Source organism: Morone saxatilis, unplaced genomic scaffold, assembly GCF_004916995.1.
Source record: "Morone saxatilis isolate NCDOM2014 unplaced genomic scaffold, NCSU_SB_2.0 Contig17, whole genome shotgun sequence".
Taxonomy (NCBI): Eukaryota; Metazoa; Chordata; class Actinopteri; family Moronidae; genus Morone; species Morone saxatilis.
Window position 1 is genome coordinate 4,095,055 of NW_023339729.1, and position 20,417 is coordinate 4,115,471.

General features: G+C 40.0%; 1 protein-coding gene across 1 annotated transcript in view; it reads right to left on the minus strand.

Moving 5' to 3' along the window:
- Nucleotides 1–10,864: 10,864 nt before the first annotated feature.
- The window catches only part of LOC118327455 (endonuclease V-like), a 60,767-nt gene continuing 51,214 nt past the window's right edge, over nt 10,865–20,417 (minus strand). Inside the window, exon 9 of the mRNA XM_035660820.1 lies at nt 10,865–10,966. The gene's annotated coding sequence lies outside the window, so the exon portion shown is untranslated. The remainder of the gene's footprint in view (nt 10,967–20,417) is intronic.

Sequence of the window (20,417 nt, forward strand, 5' to 3'; positions counted from 1 at the left end):
GCAGGGATACAGTGTCACACGGAAAGAGAGGAAGAGTAAGGAGGGTGGAGGAGAGATCTGTAAATAAAGTAGATAGAGAGCGACAGATGAGGTGAACAGGAAAGAGAAGGGAGAAGGAGAAGAAGAATGAGAGGATGTGAAAGAGAAAGACAGATCAAATGGAGCAAAGTGAGGCAGACAAAAGACAGAGTGAGAGAAAGCAACAAGAGATAGGAGAGGTTATGAGGCAACGCAGCAGGGCGACAGTGAAACAGAGTAGATTCTGCCACTGGGAACGCATACATATTCCATCTCTAAAGCTGCCTTTCTTAGGAAACACCAATACCGCCCCTCCTCATGCTTCTCTTTCTCCCTCTCCCTCCCTTCCTTCACAGCCTCTCTCCTCCTCCATCCCTCCTCTCTCTCTCTCTGTGTGTGCCAGAGCACCGCAATAGCAGTATGAATAATTGAACGAGCCTGAATCTGGATTGAGAATTTCTGTTGTGGTTGTGTCTGCTGGTGCGGCAGGCAGGCAGGCGGGCATTCATGACAAAAACAAAATAAAAAACACACAAACAGAATCCACAATTTTCCTGTTTGCTTCAGTATGAATATGAGAATATAAATGTTGAAGACACATAAACAGACACACACTATTTTACACACGGCTAGAGCTTGCACTCAGAGTAAGTAGCCTGTGTCACTGTGGGGATTTCAACAAAAGGAGAATATTCAGCTACAGATGTACTGGAGCCTTTCTTAGCCTTGTATGACATTGAGCTGATGTTCAGATTCCGGGAGCAAGAGAGAACAGGCGATGTTTGATATGAATATTCCTGAGCAGATTTCCACTGACGGGGAATCTGTGCAGGATGGGATCAATCCGTTTTCCCAGTGGAGAAAGGAAAAAAAGCACATGTGGAAGACATAGAAATGTATTGCAGGAGATACTGTATGTATGTGTGTGTGAGAGGAAGGAAGAGACAGGAGTGCTGCAGTGGATGTGTGTGTGTGTGTGTGTGTGTGAGGGAGGGACAGAGAGCTGCAGTGGATATGTAAGCATACAGTCTGTGTGTGTGTGTGTGTAGGTGTGTGTGTGTGTGTGTCTGTGTGTGCGGACAGAAAACAGACTGAGTACCTGCTTAAGTGCCTGTGAGATTTGCAACAGAAGGGAAACGTGTCTCTGTGTGTGTGTATGAAAGAGCAGGAGGGTGTATCCACATGGTGTTGTCAGGTCGGGCTGGAGCTCATCAGTGTGTGTGTGTGTGTGTGTGAATTTGTGTATATATGCTCCAGTTCCAGCTTAATTGGCCCAAATCTGCCATTCAGTGAGACCGGTTCCTCGCCCCTCCATGTGGCCTCCTGGGAGAGAAGGAACATAAGTGACATATTAAACTAGCACTCTCTCAAACACAGTCACACATACACCTGCCCACTCGCCTTGCCTCCATCTGGGAACAACGCCAACGGATGTGCAAAGTAATTAGGTCGACTGTGAATTGTTAAATGCATATTTACAGGTATACAGTGTACACAAACACACAAATACACACACTCTTTCATGACATAACATTTTACCTGCATATATTTGAAACCTGCTGTTTATTGGGTGATAAATGTCTGGTGAATGATATCGCTACAATAACAATAGAATTACAATATCTACTTGTGCCATCCATCTGCACTATTTTCAAGTCTACAGCCATGCTAGTGAGCTAAATGCTATCACCAGCATGCTAACATGCTCACAGTGTCAATGGAAGCATATTGATGTTAACAGTTTTTTTTTTTATTAACTTCACCATCTTAGTTAAGCATGTTAGCATGCTACCATTTGCTAATTAACTATACACACAAAGTGTAGCTAAGGCTAATGAATGCATTGGTTTTGTATTTGGTCATAAAGTATTGGATATTTAAGAAGTTTGACTGATGATGGGAGGTGAGAAAAAGTGATCAGCAAAGTCATGTTCAACCTGAGGGAAAGACGAGAATTCTATAGCAATCCATCATCAACATCATGGTGGCACTAGAGGAAACATCAGAGAATCACCAAAGTCATTAAGCTTCATTGTCTAAGAACCATTAATGTCTGTACCAAATTGTGTGCCAATTCATTTTGTTTTCACTGGATAAATGAAAATCTTTACCTGCTGCTGGTGGTGCTAGCTGAAAAGTCAGGAGTTCACCAAAGTCTTATTATATTAATTAGAATTTATCTTTTGGGCATTGCTGGTAGCACTAGACGAAAGGTTCAGCAGAGCATCATCAAAGTGAGTAGGATGCATCCTCTGGGAACCATGAATGTCTGTACAAAATGTATCAGCAATCCATCCAATAATTGCTGAGATATTTCAGTCCGGACTAAAGTGATAAACCAACTGACTGACCACTATTGCCATCTAGCTGGCTAGCACAGTTAAAGCAATACAGCAGGGGGAAAAACAAGTTTTGACTATTTTAAAAACACATAACTTGTGTCATGTCAAATCTGGTTGGTTTGTAAACTTCTCATGGTAAGAAATTTGAAACAGGCTGTCTTTTGTTGCCTCCACATCAGCCATTGGTGGATGCGTCTTATTCTTAGATCTAGTACATTTTGGATTGAAGACTAAAGGTTTAAGCATGTTTCTTTCACTGTTAAAGGATGTCAGTGTATAGAGGCCTTGGATCCATGTAGCAGCCTCCTCAATTTCCAAAAATCAATCAATCAATTCAAACTCCATACCTCCAATTTATAAGGCAGCTTTTCTGCTCAGATGACATCATCAGGGTTATTTTCTCAGACCTGTTACTTATATTTATTTATAAGTGTACTTCTAATGTAAATCCAGTTTAGGCATTTAAACTGAACAGAAGGTGCCACATTAAACTGTACAGCAGCCTCATAGCTGCAGATGTTACTCTTAATCAGACATGTGTTGTATCTACAGAGCTAACAATTAGGGCAATGAAAGCAAAATCCTGCCACTAATGGGCCTTACTAAAATGCAGGCTGAATACTAGCAAGCTAAATGAAGATAGCGAGGGCCCAGAGAGCTAGCTAGCCCACCAATGTGGCTATTATGCTAACGAAAGCCCTCATTAACAAACGCATTGCCACACATTAGTTGTTTGCGCCACATGATTCATCTCTGCATAAAGCCTTACTGGCAACAACATTGTTTTGAGGGTTGCTACTGCAGCAAAACCATTACATAATATAACATATAAATAAGTTGAAATTACATAAGCAAGCACAGAGAAGCAGCAACTTTTTCTTGGATCAGTGGCTAGGGACTGAGAGCTGGCAGATGATGGAGGAAAACAGACAGAACGAAGGGAATCAAAGCGATGATTCAGCAACTGAGTGAAAGCCAAGCAGAAGCCATGTGGCTGCGAAAGCTCACGATGACAAGGCAAAGAGAGAAGAGACTCTGAATGCAACGAGGAGGAAAGGACCCAGGTTCTCCTTGGATAGATGAGCTTCATGCTGAGAAACTGAGAATATGGGAGGAGAGAAAATAAATAACAAATTCAGAGGTGAGGAATGGGAAGGAAAAAGATGTGTTAAAGAAGGAGAATATAGGACAAGACGTTCCATACGGGTGTGTTTTTGAATATTGTGTTCACCTATGCATGCTACTCTGAAACAACAATATTGTTACATAGATGACAAGTTGATTTATAGCTGAGAGTGGTACCATGAGACAACCATCAATCAGTCTTGTGATGGAGAGGGAAATAGTTACAGGATTTTCGACTGAGGTCTCTGCATCAGTAGTCGCTCACATCACTGTAGCAAGTAGGGACGTCACAATGCTAGACATTTAGTAGTTGATACTAATACCAGTGAAATTCCACAGTTGTCGATACGCAATTTGATAGCACAGTAAATAATAAAAACAAAACAATAAATCCTGTGTACTTTAACAAACACTCCTTTAGTAAAAACCTTTGAACGTTAAACCTTAAAACAACTATTCAACACACTCTTTCCCGCTTGCTGTTTTGCTTTCTGCTCTTAAGTCAATTGTTTTTATTTTCATATAGACTATTTGCCAATCAATATCATGAGTCTACTTTTTTTTTACCTCATGTTTAATGTCATTCTTTGTCATCTGTGATGTAAAGACGGCAGATTTCCACACAGTCTGTGCGTCCTGCTCCTAGTTGTCCATGAAGCGTCTCTCGGTGGCAGGCACACAGGAGTCGCACTGCCCTCCATTTGTATCCCAATTATAGTTTTGTGGACATTTTGATAGTTTGATATCACCTCAAAAATCATAATCATTAGAGATGAGTCCTCTCCTCTTCCTCTTACTCCTGCATGCAATTTTTTTTTAACACGTGAGAAACACCTGACAAGAACAATCTCCTGTTGTGTCCAACATGTGTTAAGGGGTACATTCGGACAAAGTCCCGACTTGGTTCGGAGTTCATATGTAAAATACATTTTTACTGTTCTTTTTGAGAAGTTGAGGTGGAGATGTCGCTGTAGCTGCACTTGTCACCATCTTCAGTGCATTGTTGTTCTGTCGGGCTGGTAGGTGTTTTTCTTCCTATGGCAGACTAGAATAACTAGTAGGCGTGTTGCCTTTGTCAGGTCTGGAAGAATTGCATCCATAGTGTCTTTGGTGCCGTAGAAAAACAAGTACTGTCACACTGGCAATTTTGGCATCGACTTGGTACCAAAGTTTTGGTTCTTGTGACATGCTAGAGGATATTGTTTTCAGGAAGCTTGAGTCACTCAGTGATATATTTACTATTTTATCTGTATCTTGGTCATTTCTAAGCATTTCACAGCAAGCACTGTGTGTTCTACTGTCTAAAAACCAACAGTTACTCCCAGGGGAGCCAAAGCCTAATATAGCTTATTCCTCTGTGTCATAGAGCTCCATTGTTTTCCAAAAACTATTAAAAACACATAAGTGAGTCACGCTGTTGGACTGGGTGACATGTTCCTTCATTATGATGAACATGCTGTAGTTTGAGTCAATCCCACATACAGGGTGTACCAAATATGTATCAATCATTATGGAGATTGATGCACTTATGTATTCAGCCTCAAGTAGCCGTTCAAGGAACTGCAGTTTTCGATACTTCTGTGCTGACTTTATGTCCCAGCCACAGAGGATGTCGCTTGACTGTAACAGAAATCAACTACCTTTAACTGTGGTACATTCATGGATTTCAGATTTAAATGAAAGGCACCGGAATTCCAATAATGAGCAAAAAACATCCAGTCATGTTATAATCGTCTCTTAGGGGGAAGAGACGTGTTTTGATGGTCTGCAATAGAATAATACCTCATGAACCACAGACAGCTGCACATGGGGTAAAGGCCAATCAATTCCCTGTTGGTTTCTCCCAGACCCCCTTACCAATTACTGCACTGATGTCCCAAAGAAAGACAATGGGAGCCCTATACACACTGCAAAAATCCCTTGCCACCCTCTAACCACACAAAGGTTGCTCACAGATTCATTAAAAATCCTTCTTCTGCTCTTCTCTCATGTGCACATCTCCCCTAAGGGACTTCTATCTCTTCGCTTCTCGATTCCACTTAACGGGGCCTAAAACTGACCTTCACATTGATGAACAAGAAAAGAGAAAATAGTCTATTAGAAGGTATTCACCACCGTTCAAGACACATCTTTTCATGTACTGTCATGGCACTGAAAATACTTTTTACAGTGCATATGTAAAAATGATTTGTCCTGGCAGAAACAACAAGACAAAACAAGTGAAAGTTGAAATATTAAACTTAAATAAACAGTAAATCCAATGCCCCATTTTGCTATTTTTAAATCTAAGTTACTGGAGCTGTCATGCCATTGAGAGGACACCGGCAAGAGGACTAAGCAGTGTTCATAAGCACTGTGTGCAGCACTTCGTCAGGCTTCCGCAAAGTTGGCTTATCAGAAGAAACTGGACTTAAAGAGACAGGAGCTAAAATGGCTTGTTTCAGACAGAGGCTGAACTGAAGCTGCATGAAGGGCCAGTATAAAATAAATAAGTGCTATAAATAAAATATATATATAAATAAATACATTTTGCTTGGTCATCCTTGAACATCTTAGTAGATATTACTCTGTGGAACATAGGTGACATGTGGCAAGTGACAGGCAAGTAGAGGACAGAGTCAGGTAGATGTAGATGAAACCCTTTACCAACACAGAATTTCCCTCATGTACTCCTGCCTGTTACCTTGGGGGATTCTAAGCTGCTGCCAGCACACACACTAATACACACAAACACACACATTCACCTGTAAATGAGCACTGTGTCCCTACTGCATCAAAGAACGCTACCTTCAGTCAGGAAGGCACAAAAGTAAGGAGGTGTGTTCTTTCTCTTCATCTTCTGTGTAGCTCTGACGTGATTTGTGTATCGGCCCCTTTAATCTCCATTCAGCTGAAAACCAGCAAGAGGCCCAGGTACAGTATACTGTAGCCTTTCCAGGAGGGAGACACAGACAGACATACAGTTAATATTTTATGTCTGTAGAGACCGTCAGCTCACTAAGAGCTTGGGACCACATGAAACACTGTTTGATGGTTAAAGTAGTGAATTATCAGCTGGAGGAAACCCCTGGGATAAAAGGGACTGAAAGCACTTTGTCTTTTCTTTCTCTTGGAAGGCATTCATCTGAGAGAATTGGAGATCGCTTTGGACCACAGAAAAAGGAAAGTGTAAATCTGTACCCAGTTACTGTGAGTCTGTGCAGTCAAACATCTGTGACAGTGTGTCTGCTTACACATTCACCAACATATTGAGGATGCTTCAGTCAGTCTCAAAACTACGACTTACAGGTGGTTCAGAAATATAGGTGATTGTTGAGTCTCATTCCCAGGTAGTCAAATAAAAGATTCGGCATTTGACGACCTGGGCACAAATTGGGTTATTTACCATAACCCAAAGCATTGGTATTTGACCACCTGGAAATGAGACACAACAATCAAGACTTGAGACTTGACTTGAACATTCCAATTGACTTAAAAGTTGACTTGAACGTGTCAGTTACTTGACTCAGACTTCTCACCTTCAGTAGTTCACCCTTCTGCAGGATTCTCCTCCTCTACGTCTCCACATTGCCATGTCTCTTTAAAGAGCAGAAGATATTTCTCAGACTGCTGCAGACACGTCTGCAAACTCTCTCTCTGTCTGTCCCTGGAATTCATTGACTCCAGTCAAAAGAGAACTGAACACTTTTCTCTTTACAGACAGCCATGGCCCTCACCTTTCTTTTTTTCACCGTCCCTTGTTTGGCTTTGCTGTAGATTTGCTGAGAGAAGCATCTCAAGGGCAGCCACGTATTCTTTTGGGCATCTTCTCATTACTCCTGGACAGAGGTCGATTGATTTCTTGAGCATTCCTTTGATTCTTGTTCCATGCTTTCAAAGACTTTTTTTGATGATGATGTATGGGAATGATACAGAGGGAAAGAAAATAATGATACATTACTGCATTGATTTCTACAATGTCTCCCCCATGTTTTCCTTCTGGCTTTGCATGGGCCTTGAGGGGCTTCACTGCCTCTCCCAGCAGCAGTGATTTTGTTTTATTTGAGAAAGCACACTTTGTTTCTGTTCTCGTGTCTGTAGAAGCAGCAATAATCTAGTACTTAAAAATTCTCTTTACTGAAGATTTAGATTGATTTTGTTTTGTTGAGCATCACTACATGGCTAATTAATTTAGAACATCACTGTTCAATTCATAAATATTATATTTGTTTACAAAAAAAAGATTTAAGTTATGTGTGCAGTTTGTTTGTTTGTCTGTCAGCAGGATTATGGAAAAACTACTAGTCCGATTTTCATGAACCCATAACATTTTGGAGCAGATCTCAATCATTGGCCAGATACCAGGGGCATTTCCACCGCAAGTGCCGCCCCATTATCCTTATCTCTTCTACTGCACTTTCTGCTTTCAGAGGCTCCATTTTAAAGCTAGATCATATTAAACAAGATGGCCTAACACATCCATTGTTACCAACCATGTCATGCTAGCATATCGCGGGCTAAATAACGCTCCAAAGTTAGGCTAAATTTTGACAATGGAAAAACTGGCATGGCCATTTTCAAAGGAATCCCTTGACCTCTGACCTCAAGACATCTGAATGAAAATGAGTTCTAGGGGTACCCACAAGTCTCCCCTTTGCATACATGCCCACTTTTTATGGATTATTATGCTAATCCCATGTCCCTAGTCATGGGAAGTAACCATGCAGTTTTTTTGCATGTGGTATAAATGTGTTATTTTCACCTAGTGTTTATGAATATTTCTGCATACTAGGGGTCCATAAACAGTATTGCAATTGCATTCATTGGGATGACTGAGAAGCTGAGACACATTCATTCCACCCCTGCATAAGTCAGTGCCCCACCTCTACTTGTATAAAGTTTTAAATGACTCTCAATCCATTTTACAGCAAGTTACAGAGATCAGGGCCACTGTCTTGAAAAAAGAAATGGAAATTACCAGCCACAAAATGCAGGAAAAAAAATTACATTTTCAACATCAAATCAAGCAGACAGGACAATTATAAAGCTGCGAAAAATATTTAAACATTTGAACAGGAAGATAAAAGGAGGTCAGTTTTTGATGAACTGAAGCAAGCCAGCTTTTCTATAAAAAGAACAAGAGAGAGGAGACAAAGAGAGAACAGTGGCAGAGCTGTCAGTGGAGGACAGAAGGATCGCTGCCCTCTGTCAGAGTCTTCAGGCTCTAAATAACGAAAAAGCAAAGATGTCCACCCAAGTTTTAACCGCTCAGGGCCTCTGAAACTCAGATAGATGGAAGTGAAGATGGAGGGATTGCAGATGGGAAAACTGTGGAGCAAACAGAGAGCAGAGAGGAGGAAGAAGCTGTCAGAGTGTCAGTTCCTTATAGATCAGTGAGATAGATAAGTAGAACAGAGATCCAACAGAAAGGTCTACTCAGGAGGTAATCTATCACAATGTAAAATCCTGTAGCATTAATACTGCTTAGTCATTAGCTTTTTATAACTTGTGAATAATGCTAAAAATGTTCAGGGTAGTTGCAGTCAAAGATGTGAGCAAGGGGGAGGTGGAGGTAAGAGTTACTTGCAGCTTCAATGGGTAGAAAGTTCCATTCATAAAAAAAAACAGTGTATGGCCAAGAATGCGAGCTTTGACAATTCAACTTTCACACATATATTATGATAATTTGTTGCTATGAGATAGTAAAATTCTATAAAATTCTTTTATAGTATAAACAAAAAAGAAAACTTTGGGTTTGTTGGATGAACACCTTGGTGGTTGAAAACCTGCAACTGTTTGGAAGACATTTTAATTTCATAAGAAGAAAGGACAGTTGGAAAAAAGTCTGTCCATTTGTAAGATCTGTCAGACAGTAATTAAGGACAATGGAAGCACGACAAATGTTCACACTCACCTGGTGAGACGGCATTGTGACACTTATGCAGTGCGAGGAGGATCCTGTGGACGCTAATACAGCTAGCACAAGCAAGAACACACAAAACGTATCAAACACTGGCCACAACTTAGCTACAACTGGGTGACATCTAAGGTAAGTCCATTTGTCTGTGTCTGTTGGAAAAGCAATAAATACAATGATATGTAATTCTGAAATGATACATTTTCCCCCTGCCATAAAGAAAAAAATACAATTTTATATAATATAGGCTATGTTTTTATATATAATATATAAATAAATATATTTTTTCTTTTTCCTTTTATTAGATAGGATAGAAGATAGACAGGAAAGTGGGTAGAGAGAGAAGGGATGACATGGAGCATGTGAAACAACATCATGATGAAAACAACAAACAAACATTATGTCATGGCTGTTTATCTCGATGAACCAACTCCTAATAACAGAAGTGGATGAAAACACGCATTCATTCTCATTTGTTTTTTTCAATTTTCTGGAAATTCTGCAAAAAAGTTAGCTGAAAGCATCAGAACATTTTTCAGATTTGGAATTGGTTCAGTCCTAGTCAATCTGTAAACCATATTCATTCGATTTTTCGCAGAGGGGCCTTTAACTAAAATGGTTTCCACTGAAAAAAATGTTTTAGTTATATTACCTAAATCCTTGATCCCATGAGTGAACACTTGATCAAACTGTTTAAAAATAGCCAGTAGGAGCAAAAAATCCTTATAGAGTTCTCCTAGTTTCTTCTTCTTCTCATCAGTTACTGAACCAAGCATCTTGTGTGATTTCAGCATAGTGTTTTATGGAGTGCAGCATGTAATAACCTGCCTTCCTTTCTCAAATGCCACAATGTGTCCATACTGCATCTAGCCTATTTGCCCCGTGTCCTACACTGTGTACCTCCCTCTGACGTGGGACGAGTTTGCGGTCTCCGCCAGCTGATCCTCTGACCCCTCCTGCTGATCAATACTGCCCCATCTGACTGCTTCTATTCCTAGCCACCATCCCTGCAGAGTCAGCCCCCTTCCCCCCTGCCCTTTTCCGCTTGCCTCGCTGGGACAGTAGTGTCCACTGCCAAGCCTGACTCATTTGAATAGAGATGCTTTCTGACGACACATTAAACGCAACATGGCATGTGACTCTGTGCGTGTGTGTTACATTGTTTGCTGTTCCCATATACAGCCATATGGAAACAGCTCCCTGCATAATTCAACATAAATTCACACGACGCACAGATATTAACAGATGACCAACATTATGAAGCAGATCAGGGACATATGATTTATTTACAAGGCTTCCAGTGTAAAAAGCTGAGTGACCCAAAAATGTAATGAGAACAGTATATAAAAAGAGCCAGCCTGACCCATATCCAGTTTAAATATGGGGCGAGTGCATAAAAAGATACAGTTAATCTGATGGTGTCTTGGCCCAGACTAAAACAGCTGCGCTTTTAAAAGCACATGAAAGTTACAGAGCACACACACTCTCTCTCTCTCTCAAACACAGATAAATGACTTTTTGGGGGTCCTCTGTAGTTGCTGGTGTTCAGAGTGTTCTTGAGATCCTTTGCTGCATCATTTGCAACCTGAAACAAGAGAAGAAGAGATCAAACCTCTTAACGCAATAAATATAATACAAAACCAATTTTACTGTGTCTGCAGTATGCATGGACAAATAAAGAACCACACTGCATAGCAAAAAGTATTCAGAGTAACTGATGGTCATCTGGAAATGGCAGTTATTTAGCTTTTTGCAGTTGCTCTCAGCTCAAATTGCAGCTCAAAAACACCAGAGATGCACAAAGTCTAGCCTAGGACCATATTTATCTCAGAGTCACTCCTGGGAATAATCACGCTTACTGAAGCACTCCTTCCTCAGAGTAGGACTTGAGAGTTATTTATAAGGTGTCCTACAAATACGCAATTTATATAGTAGACTGTAAACTCAGCCCCATCCAACCACAACCTTTCATAGTTCTTATAAAAGTGTTGCATCTTGCACATATAGCACAGCCACATGTTGCAAATGCCTCACGAAAAACTTCTTCTCTCTCTTCTTTTCAACACTGCAATTCCCCCCTTCAACAACACCCTCTGTTAACTCAGGTGACCCATAAGGAATGTGTTATTTATTTCTGTGATGTCACACAATCTGGGGAAAGGCAGCAATAAAATTTTTTGTTATAATGCATCCTCTTCTCTCAAATATTATAGCCCTGCTATTATTTGAAATAGCCTGATTAAAAAATAACAGGATATAAGACCCTATAAAAATATTTTACCTGTTACCTAAATTGAGATATCCTTAATTATGCAACTGACATTCAGCCAGGGGGACAGGACTGTGCTGTTACTGTGGACCCTCACCATGGACATTACTCTTTATGATGTGCACAAGTGTGATCAAAGTTTGATTTATGACTGACAAAGTTGTTGGCTCTGACAGAATCATCACAGCAGCATTGTCATTGGTGAGAACTGAACAAAAAACTTTTACCTTCAGTGAGGCCTTTTTGCTGTTTTTGACAATAATCCCTGATTTAATTACAGAGTCTCATTCAGCTCAAAAACTTTGAGGAGTGCAGTGGGACAGAGAGGTTTAATGGACTGGTTATATTATGCACTGACAATGACCAAGCAGAGAAGTTGTTCAGTCAGCTGAGTAGAACAACAAATTCACTTAATATTGTAACTCACTGTACAGATGAGAGCGTCAGCGTTGCGTTGTGTGTGCACTACGCTGCATGTTAAATCTGTGCAGTCTCTTCTTTGCTTATATATGTGTATTAGTGGCTGCAGCCAATGTCTTTATTGCTAATACATCTCTGTGCTGTCCTAACCCTAACCCTGCTGTGGTGATGTTTTATTCTACTGTTGATCCTGTGTCAGGCTATTTAATGTATGTGGCTTAATAATGCCTGTTGCACTCGCCGCAGTGTCCATAGACCCTAACCCTAATCCTCTAACCCTAAGCACAGGCTGTCATCTATAGAAATTGAATTATTATTGAATGACATATCAAGTAAATTCGAGGGGGTTTACATTAGGGCTCATGTTACTCATGTTGTTCCACTAGTTTATAAATTGACATTTAATGCAGATTATTTTGTAGCCTAAATAACGTTTACTCAAAGTACATTTTAACTGACCTGACTGTTGTGTTTAAGTTCATTTTTACACAAATACGCTTACTTTAACTTGAGTAGAATTTCTTTAAAGTAAAAGTACTTTTAGGTGACTACAGTATTCTAGTACTCTTTCCATCCCTTTTTTTAACTAAGAGGTGAGTGTACACCTAGGGGCTTCATTACCACGGTGTTGTACTATCATGCCACAGCTATTTCTGTGCTGTAAAAGCAAAAACTGGAGCCTAACAGCGAGGCCCTTTAGCAGCCTCTGTCATTATTTTCCCCCAAACTGTAGAGGCCTCAGCCTGCTTCCCCAGTTCAGTTAGTCTGGGCCCTACAGCAACACAACACAAAGCAATTTGCTCTGAATAGCCACCCAGGACATTTTCAGTGCATTACAGAGGCAATCGGCATCCGCAAGTAAACTGGAGGAGAGCGACACTGAGTGACAGAGCAGTCGAGAGAAAACAGAACCAGGACGTGTGTGTGTGATAGACGAATAAAGAAATGGAGAAAGGAAGGAGCCAGACGGAGAATAGGATGGAGGGCTATTATCATGTTACAGGCGGCCACAGTGCTGGTCAAGGTGCTGAAGGTGCAATAAAAGGACAGAATAACCCCAGTTGTAATGGCAAGAGAGTCTACATTACATAAGGCTGACTAAGGGTCAGTGTTAGAGGAAAGAAGATGAGGTCCCTGTTGTGTCCACAGCAGCCCAGCAGTGTTAATATACTGCAGGACATATTAGTTATTAGACACATTATGTCATAGCTGGTGATTATAGAGAGGCATTATTATTAGTTGTGTGGGTGGGATTTTATGTGTGTGTGTGTGTGGGTGTGTGTTGTGTGTGTTGTGTGTGTTTGATGGCCAAAGCAAGCCTGTTATTTTTCTGCAAACTCATCTCCTGCGCAGGTGAACATATCGCATAAAACAACACACAGCACCTGAGTCGTCCTGACAGAAACAGCACAACGTCTTGCGTTTCCTACTCTTTAGTTCCAATGAATGTTGTTCATATATTAGTCAACTGTTTTGTCCTCGCCATGTGGCCCTAACAATACAAGATATAAGGACCATTCTGGTTTATTACATATAATTTAACACTGTACTTACATTAATGTCTGAGATCTCTGGAATGTGGAAGTTAGATGGGCTAAAAAACACGATCATAGAGGTTTTAATCAAACCCCCAGGTTAACCGAACATATTTGGAAGAGAAAATGAAGGCGAACATTAAAATGATGCCCCAAACTGTTTGTTGAAAACATCCAGCAGAGTTTAGGGCAGTGCGTCACACAGCTAACATGATGGCCAAAGTCAAGGTAGAATGGACAGCATGAGATTATCAGGTGCCCAAAGCCAGGCAGCAGAAGGATGAGAGAATATTATTGTGTCTGGGTTTACACCAACTGTGAATCCCACCACCGTTTTGACTGCTCCGCTCCATCCACACAAAAAGGGACTCAGATGGTTGGACAGCTCAATCTGGGCCATGTCCCAGTTAGACAGAGGATGCCACAGTCTTCCATGTCCAGTTGGAATCTAGTCATCCTAGGATCATTCATCCTGCTCTGGACTGGACACCTGCAAGTAGGATACTGGGCAGGGGTGGATGGTGGGCTTGAGTTCTAGGTCTGTTCCAGACTCCAGCTTTTGATCAACTGCTTGTTTCTTGCTCCATGTAACTTTGCTGTAGGGATGTCTTTCCGCTTTCCTAGATCTCAGCAATTACAATTATGAGTACAGCATTATCATAACCGATAAAAATAATGACTAAAGACAGACCCAAGTTGTGATAAAACAGAATTATCCTTTAAGATCTGAGTTGTCACTGTCACCACAAAGGTTCCATGAACAATTGAGCAAATGGCATAAATGGGATTTAAGCAGATGAATAAGTAATGAGGTGAATCGCTGTTTTGTAGTGTTTCCCCAAACACTTCCTGTTGACACTGCAGCTGATCTGCATCAGATCTGACAGAATGCAGGAGGTGGGAGAACAAAGAGCAAAATAAAGGAGAGGGCGTCATTTCCTGTTCTTCCTCTGTGAAATATGAATCTGATGATGAATGTAGATCACAGAAAAGCGGTGTTTTCGAGACAGTTGTGAAATTCATAGAAGAACTGCATTTCTTGTTTTGCCTTTCAATTCAATGTGCTGTAACCGATGTGAAGTTGCTCAGGCATGCTATGTTGCAAACCATTTCTTTTAAATGTGTAGCACAGACAATGTCAGATTGACCCAGTCCAATTTCTTTTTCTATTTTCCCACTGTCCCATCTGGTCTCAAAATACACACCACTTACAGTAAAAAATTTCCTCACTGTCAAGTGTGGCCTCATTCTTTGCTTGCGGTGACACATTTTGACATTGCATGTGTTGCTATTAAAAGCTTATTGTTGATGGAAGATAAATAATGAGTTTTGGAACCAAGACCTTCTTTAAAGTGCGCAGTAGGGCTTTGATGGCTTATGACTCAGGCAATTAGAGTTTGGGAGTGTTACTCTAATAGGCTATTATGCATCTTTTCTAATTAGATATAAGACATGATGATACATGAGGGGGGTATTACAGGGATGCAGATATAATTATAAGCAGGGAACATTTTAATTTATATAAATATATTCAAGGATTATGTTTTTACAAACACACATATATGAATGTTAGCTACTTAGAGGTGATTTTCAGTCCTAAAAAGGGGCTGCAACCAAGAGAAAACAAATGCTTCGTGGCATTTGGCAGGCTATGTTCAGAATTAGTCAATAGCCTTGGGTTCTTTTGCTCCAGTCCTCCATGCTCTGCTGTCAGACACACCATGAGTTGTGTGTCAAGCAATATTGTACCATTCTTCAAAAAAGAAAGCCTCTAGTTCTTTGAAGGATGAAGGAAGTGGAAATCTACTGAGTCCCAAATTATTGATGTTGTAGCTACAGGTAACCTCTGAAATAAAATAGAAACTCAGAGTAAACAAGTGATAGAAAAAAATACCAAGCTTCTGGGCCACATTGTCTTGGCAGAGCTCCCCTTAATGCAAACATTACTGTTCTCCACACCAAGAACAATAACTGTAACGGTAACTATTATAATGTGAGAATGCACACTGATGAAGGATAAAGTTCTTCAAAGATGAGAGAAGTTAGGACAGGGCCTGCAGCTCTTTAGTCGCTCTTCAGTGCCTCCCTGTGGCTGTGACAAGACATTATGTGTAAATGAATAACGATACATTTTTAACATTTTCGTCTATCTTTGTAGGCCTAATGTGATTCTTACATTCTCCCATTGCAAACATGTGCGGCCATTACACATTGAATTAAATTTTTTTTACATTTCGTCAACTAAAATGTGCGTCCTGACCCGGCCCCTCTTCCATTTCGCAGAAGCTCAACAGCGGTGGTTGCTAGTCGTCTCCCTAGCTAAAAAGAAAGTCTCTGCTGCTGGCTTAAGTATTAAGTATGCTTGATCATTAAGGTTGCTGACCACTGAGTTAGGAGAATCCAAATTGTATTGATACATTGGTAAAAAAGAGGACATCAGTGAGGACCAAATTACAGAGAGGCCCAATCAGCGCTAAAGACCGTTTGGCAATATGTCTCAGGTAAAATTAAATTTTTATCTGTAATTTGCAGCCCAATATTACGTTTTATAAGTGTTTCATAAGTTCTTTACCACATTATCGTTCATCAAATTGCTCTGAAAGTGATCCCAACGATACTGTTCGCCACTATCTTTATAGTTGTGGTGTGAACTCAGCCATCCACTTGATCTTCTGTGATTAATTAAAAAAAAATAAACATAGTCACCAGTATGAATGCCAAGCTTTAATTGAAAAGTATTTTCATTATTATTTCATTTAAAATGTATGACCAAATTAAACATTTAGCTGATCTGAACTTTAATAATCACATTAACAGCCCCACTACCAAAATCTATTTCTTATTAGTCTGATAATGAAAACAGGGCCTGATATAAATAGGCTGAATTACTGTGTTTCCCTCCTAATTGGTTTTCCAACTAAAACCGCTCACAGACAGCAGCTCGTTCACAGTTATCCTCAGACACCTGCATTGGCCATTTGTTACTTTCAGTATTATGAATTCAATACAATTTAAGGTCCTTCTTCTCATGTCCAAAGCTCTTAATGGTGTGGCAAAGTTGTTGGCTCTGACAGAATCATCACAGCAGCATTGTCATGGGTGAGAACTGAACAAAAAACTTTTACCTTCAGTGAGGCCTTTTTGCTGTTTTTGACAATAATCCCTGAGTCTCCACACCACATATCAGACATGTCTTTATAGTTTATAACCCATCTTAAACCCAGCAGATCTCTCATTGCTCAAGGTACCAATCTCCTTAATCTCCCCAGAGCTGTCTCCAAAACTGAAAAGAGCATTTAGCACTCAATTTGCACCATTATTGTTAATATGCCTGACAAGTCTCACATTTTTTAGACCATCCTTTTTCAATCCTCTTTATGTGGACAAAGATTAAGACTAGTTGTATGTACAGTGTGTAGTAGTTGTGTTAATTTACTGTAAAATCAACCTTTTTTAAATTCAGTTTATTGTTCTCATAAAGTACTATAAGCATATAATTATTTTCTTTGTTTCTGGTGTTTGTCTTCTTTTCTACGTTTTTTGTTTTAATGTTTTATTACCCCCAATGCATTTTAAACTGCATTTGTATTACATATTGCTCTATAAATAAACTTCAAGTTGAATATGTCTTGATTTCATATTAAGGAGTGGTTAAACTGGTGTAAAAGAGTTTCAGATACTTGGAGGATTAGAGCTACCTTTCATTAAGCAGTTCTGGAGGCTTGTGGAAGCAGAGAAAGTGATGAAAGGTTTGACCTTTGACCTTCAGCAGCCAGGTGCACCATCATCTCTGCTAACCTGTCTGACCCATGTGTCTGCACTGGACAGCCAAGGCCAGAATCTGCTTTCATTGGGCTGCCGCGGTCTGTTTGTCAGACACACAACACGGACATATAACAGAGAGTGAGAGCAGCTCAGAGCGAGCCAGTAGAGATCTGTGTGTCACTGCAGGCTAAAGGAAACAGTTTTATATGCACATAAAAATTGTATTTTTCTTATACACTTAACAGTTTATTCTTTCTTATATTTCTGTTTTTTTATCTGGCAATGTCGATTTTCTGGTCAGTCAGTTGCTCAATCCACCACTTTGGCCCAGACTGAAATACAGTCTATAAGAGGTGGGTATGACGAGTTACAATTACTCCATTACATGTACTTTTGTAACTTCTTACGATTAACTGAGTAGATTTTTAGAGAAAAATTATACTCCATTACATTTGGATATACTCATCACGCAATGTCTATTAACTTATTATTTTTTGCAATCAGACAGCATTAACAGATCACAGCATGGAGAGCTCAGGTTGTGAACACTGGTCTGAGGTCAGTAAATTAAAGAATAGCACACTGACAAGGAACTGACAGAGCAATAAGTGTGTATAAGTCTGTTGTGCTAATCCTACTAAGTTTAATACTATGTACTAACAGTACATCATGCTTCAAAACTGGTACTACTTCTGCTTTCTGACATGTAAATATTTGTGCTAATTAGAAAACGCTAGCATGCTAACATGCTAAACTAATATGGTGACAATGGTGAACATTATACCTGCTAATTAGGAAGATTGTCATTATCAGAACGTTGGCTTGCTGATATTAGCATTCAAAGTTCAGCATCAACCAAAGCCTCTAGTATGGCCATAAACTCTTTTAAAGGTCCAGTGTGTAACATGTAGGAGCTACTGACAGTAATGGAATATAATATTCATAGCTGTGTTTTTATTAGTGTAAAATCACCTGAAAATAAGAATGGTGTTGTTTTTGTTACTTTACATGAGCCATTTTCATCTACAGAGGGAGCGGGTCCTTTTTTACAGAGTTCACCATGTTGAACCGCCTTGTTTGTAAAGTAGCCCAGAACGGACAAACCAAACACTGACTCTAGATAGAGCCTTCATGTTTTCACAATTTTCACAGCCCCCGTAGTTTCTCCTATACACACTTGGAAGGCTGAGCTGTATTAAAATGGTTACAAGCTGCAACTTCACTGCTAGATATGACTAAATCCTACACTACACTGGTCCTTTAATATTTCACAGTGACATTCAAAGCTCACTAAGCTGCTAATAATATTATGTAAGGAGTAATAAGGTAAATAATCTTTTCTGTAAGATTTTATTGTAAGGGCAACTGGCACTGGTCTTGGTGGCTTACCTACATCAGATTTCATCTTTAGGAATTTATGCAAATCCTTTTGTGGCATGAAGCCCTCAGAGAGACAAATGAATTCGGCCTCTGTACATCCCTCCTTGCACCACCACTACCATTGTTATATTTCCAATAATCTCTCTGATGGATTTAGTGATAAGTGAGAATGACTGTACTATATGTTTGTTTGTATGGATTGCCATTTTTTTTATTAATTGTTTGTACTATTGACTGTTGTATGCCAAATTGGCCCTCAGGGACATTGAAGCTTTCCCCTACCTGCATGCACAAACTGCAATCATAGCAACTGGTCTGAGTACTGAGTAAAATCTTCATGCTAATTTGGGGAGATTGGGGAACTGAGTGGAGTCTTGATAGAGATGCCCCTACCCTACAACTCATTAAGGAATAATGAGACTGACCTGCAGTATAATTTACATGATATGTGAAAAAAGGCTTTCATTTGGATTAGCATATTAGTGTGCTTCCCTCTCACTGAGCACAGTTACTGATCAGTAGTAGCATTATTTTGTCTGTTTGGTTTTGGTCAGAAAAGCAAATGTGAGGGCAAAAAATAGAGAAAAAACAAGAGGGAAACACAAAGAAACACTGTACAATATACTGTACAGGTTTCAACAACAGCTGGCTTCTGGGTTTACTGATGTGCACAAATAATTGTACACATCATGACACACACGCACGCACGCACGCACACACACACACACACACAAACACGCGCAGGTATTTGAAAACGCATGCATAGAGAAACATTCACACACAAAACCCCCTGAAGTCAGCACATTTCTAGATGGTAAACAAGCCTGAGAGCTGCTTAACCATGCTGGTCAGGCTTTAGGCATTACTAGTGCATATAACATGAACCTACACACACACACATACTCACACACTCATGGAGCTGTAAACATTAGCAATATTTTCCCATTTCCTCTGCAGGGCAGACGGGGAGAGCAGTAGATCTTCAGGGGGGCTGAGCCCTTCACTGGTAATAATCTCCTTTACACTTCACACTGCCAGGGAGATGAATCATAGTGGATGGTGTCACTGCATGTAAGGGAGGGAAGGGGGCCCTGATGTGCCATGTGAAGGCTAGCCTTTATGGCCCTTGTGTGTGTGTGTGTGTGTGTGTGTATTCTGGGGTGCAAAGAGAGGCCAATGATCTGTATGAGATATTGTCAGCATACCAAAAGTGCAGAGCTGTTCATTAATGCAGATTAGATTGCCTTGATTCACATAATTTTATGTACAACTACGAGCTGAAGGAAAATCTAAAATCTATACCCTGTAATTTGCTTAACAACTTTTAATCATCTTTTCAGGCTGATACACATATTGTACTTTTCTTACAAAGGAGATAAGGCAGGCTACGCATCCTAAGAACCTTTTTATTTACGTAGAGACTGCTACAGTACAGATGTTCCTAAAATATACTATTTTTTAGAATCTGACATTTGAAGAAATACACTGATACTTCTTACTGAAATTCAGATAGATACAATAGATACTGAATAGAAACTTCAAGTATTTTGCTGGCTGCTTACATAGTTACCTTTACATTATTGTATGTTTTGTTGTCCCGTGCAAAAAATGTTATGAACTCTCTCTTGTCATAGTCTGAACTACTTAAAGAAACATTTCACCCGTGG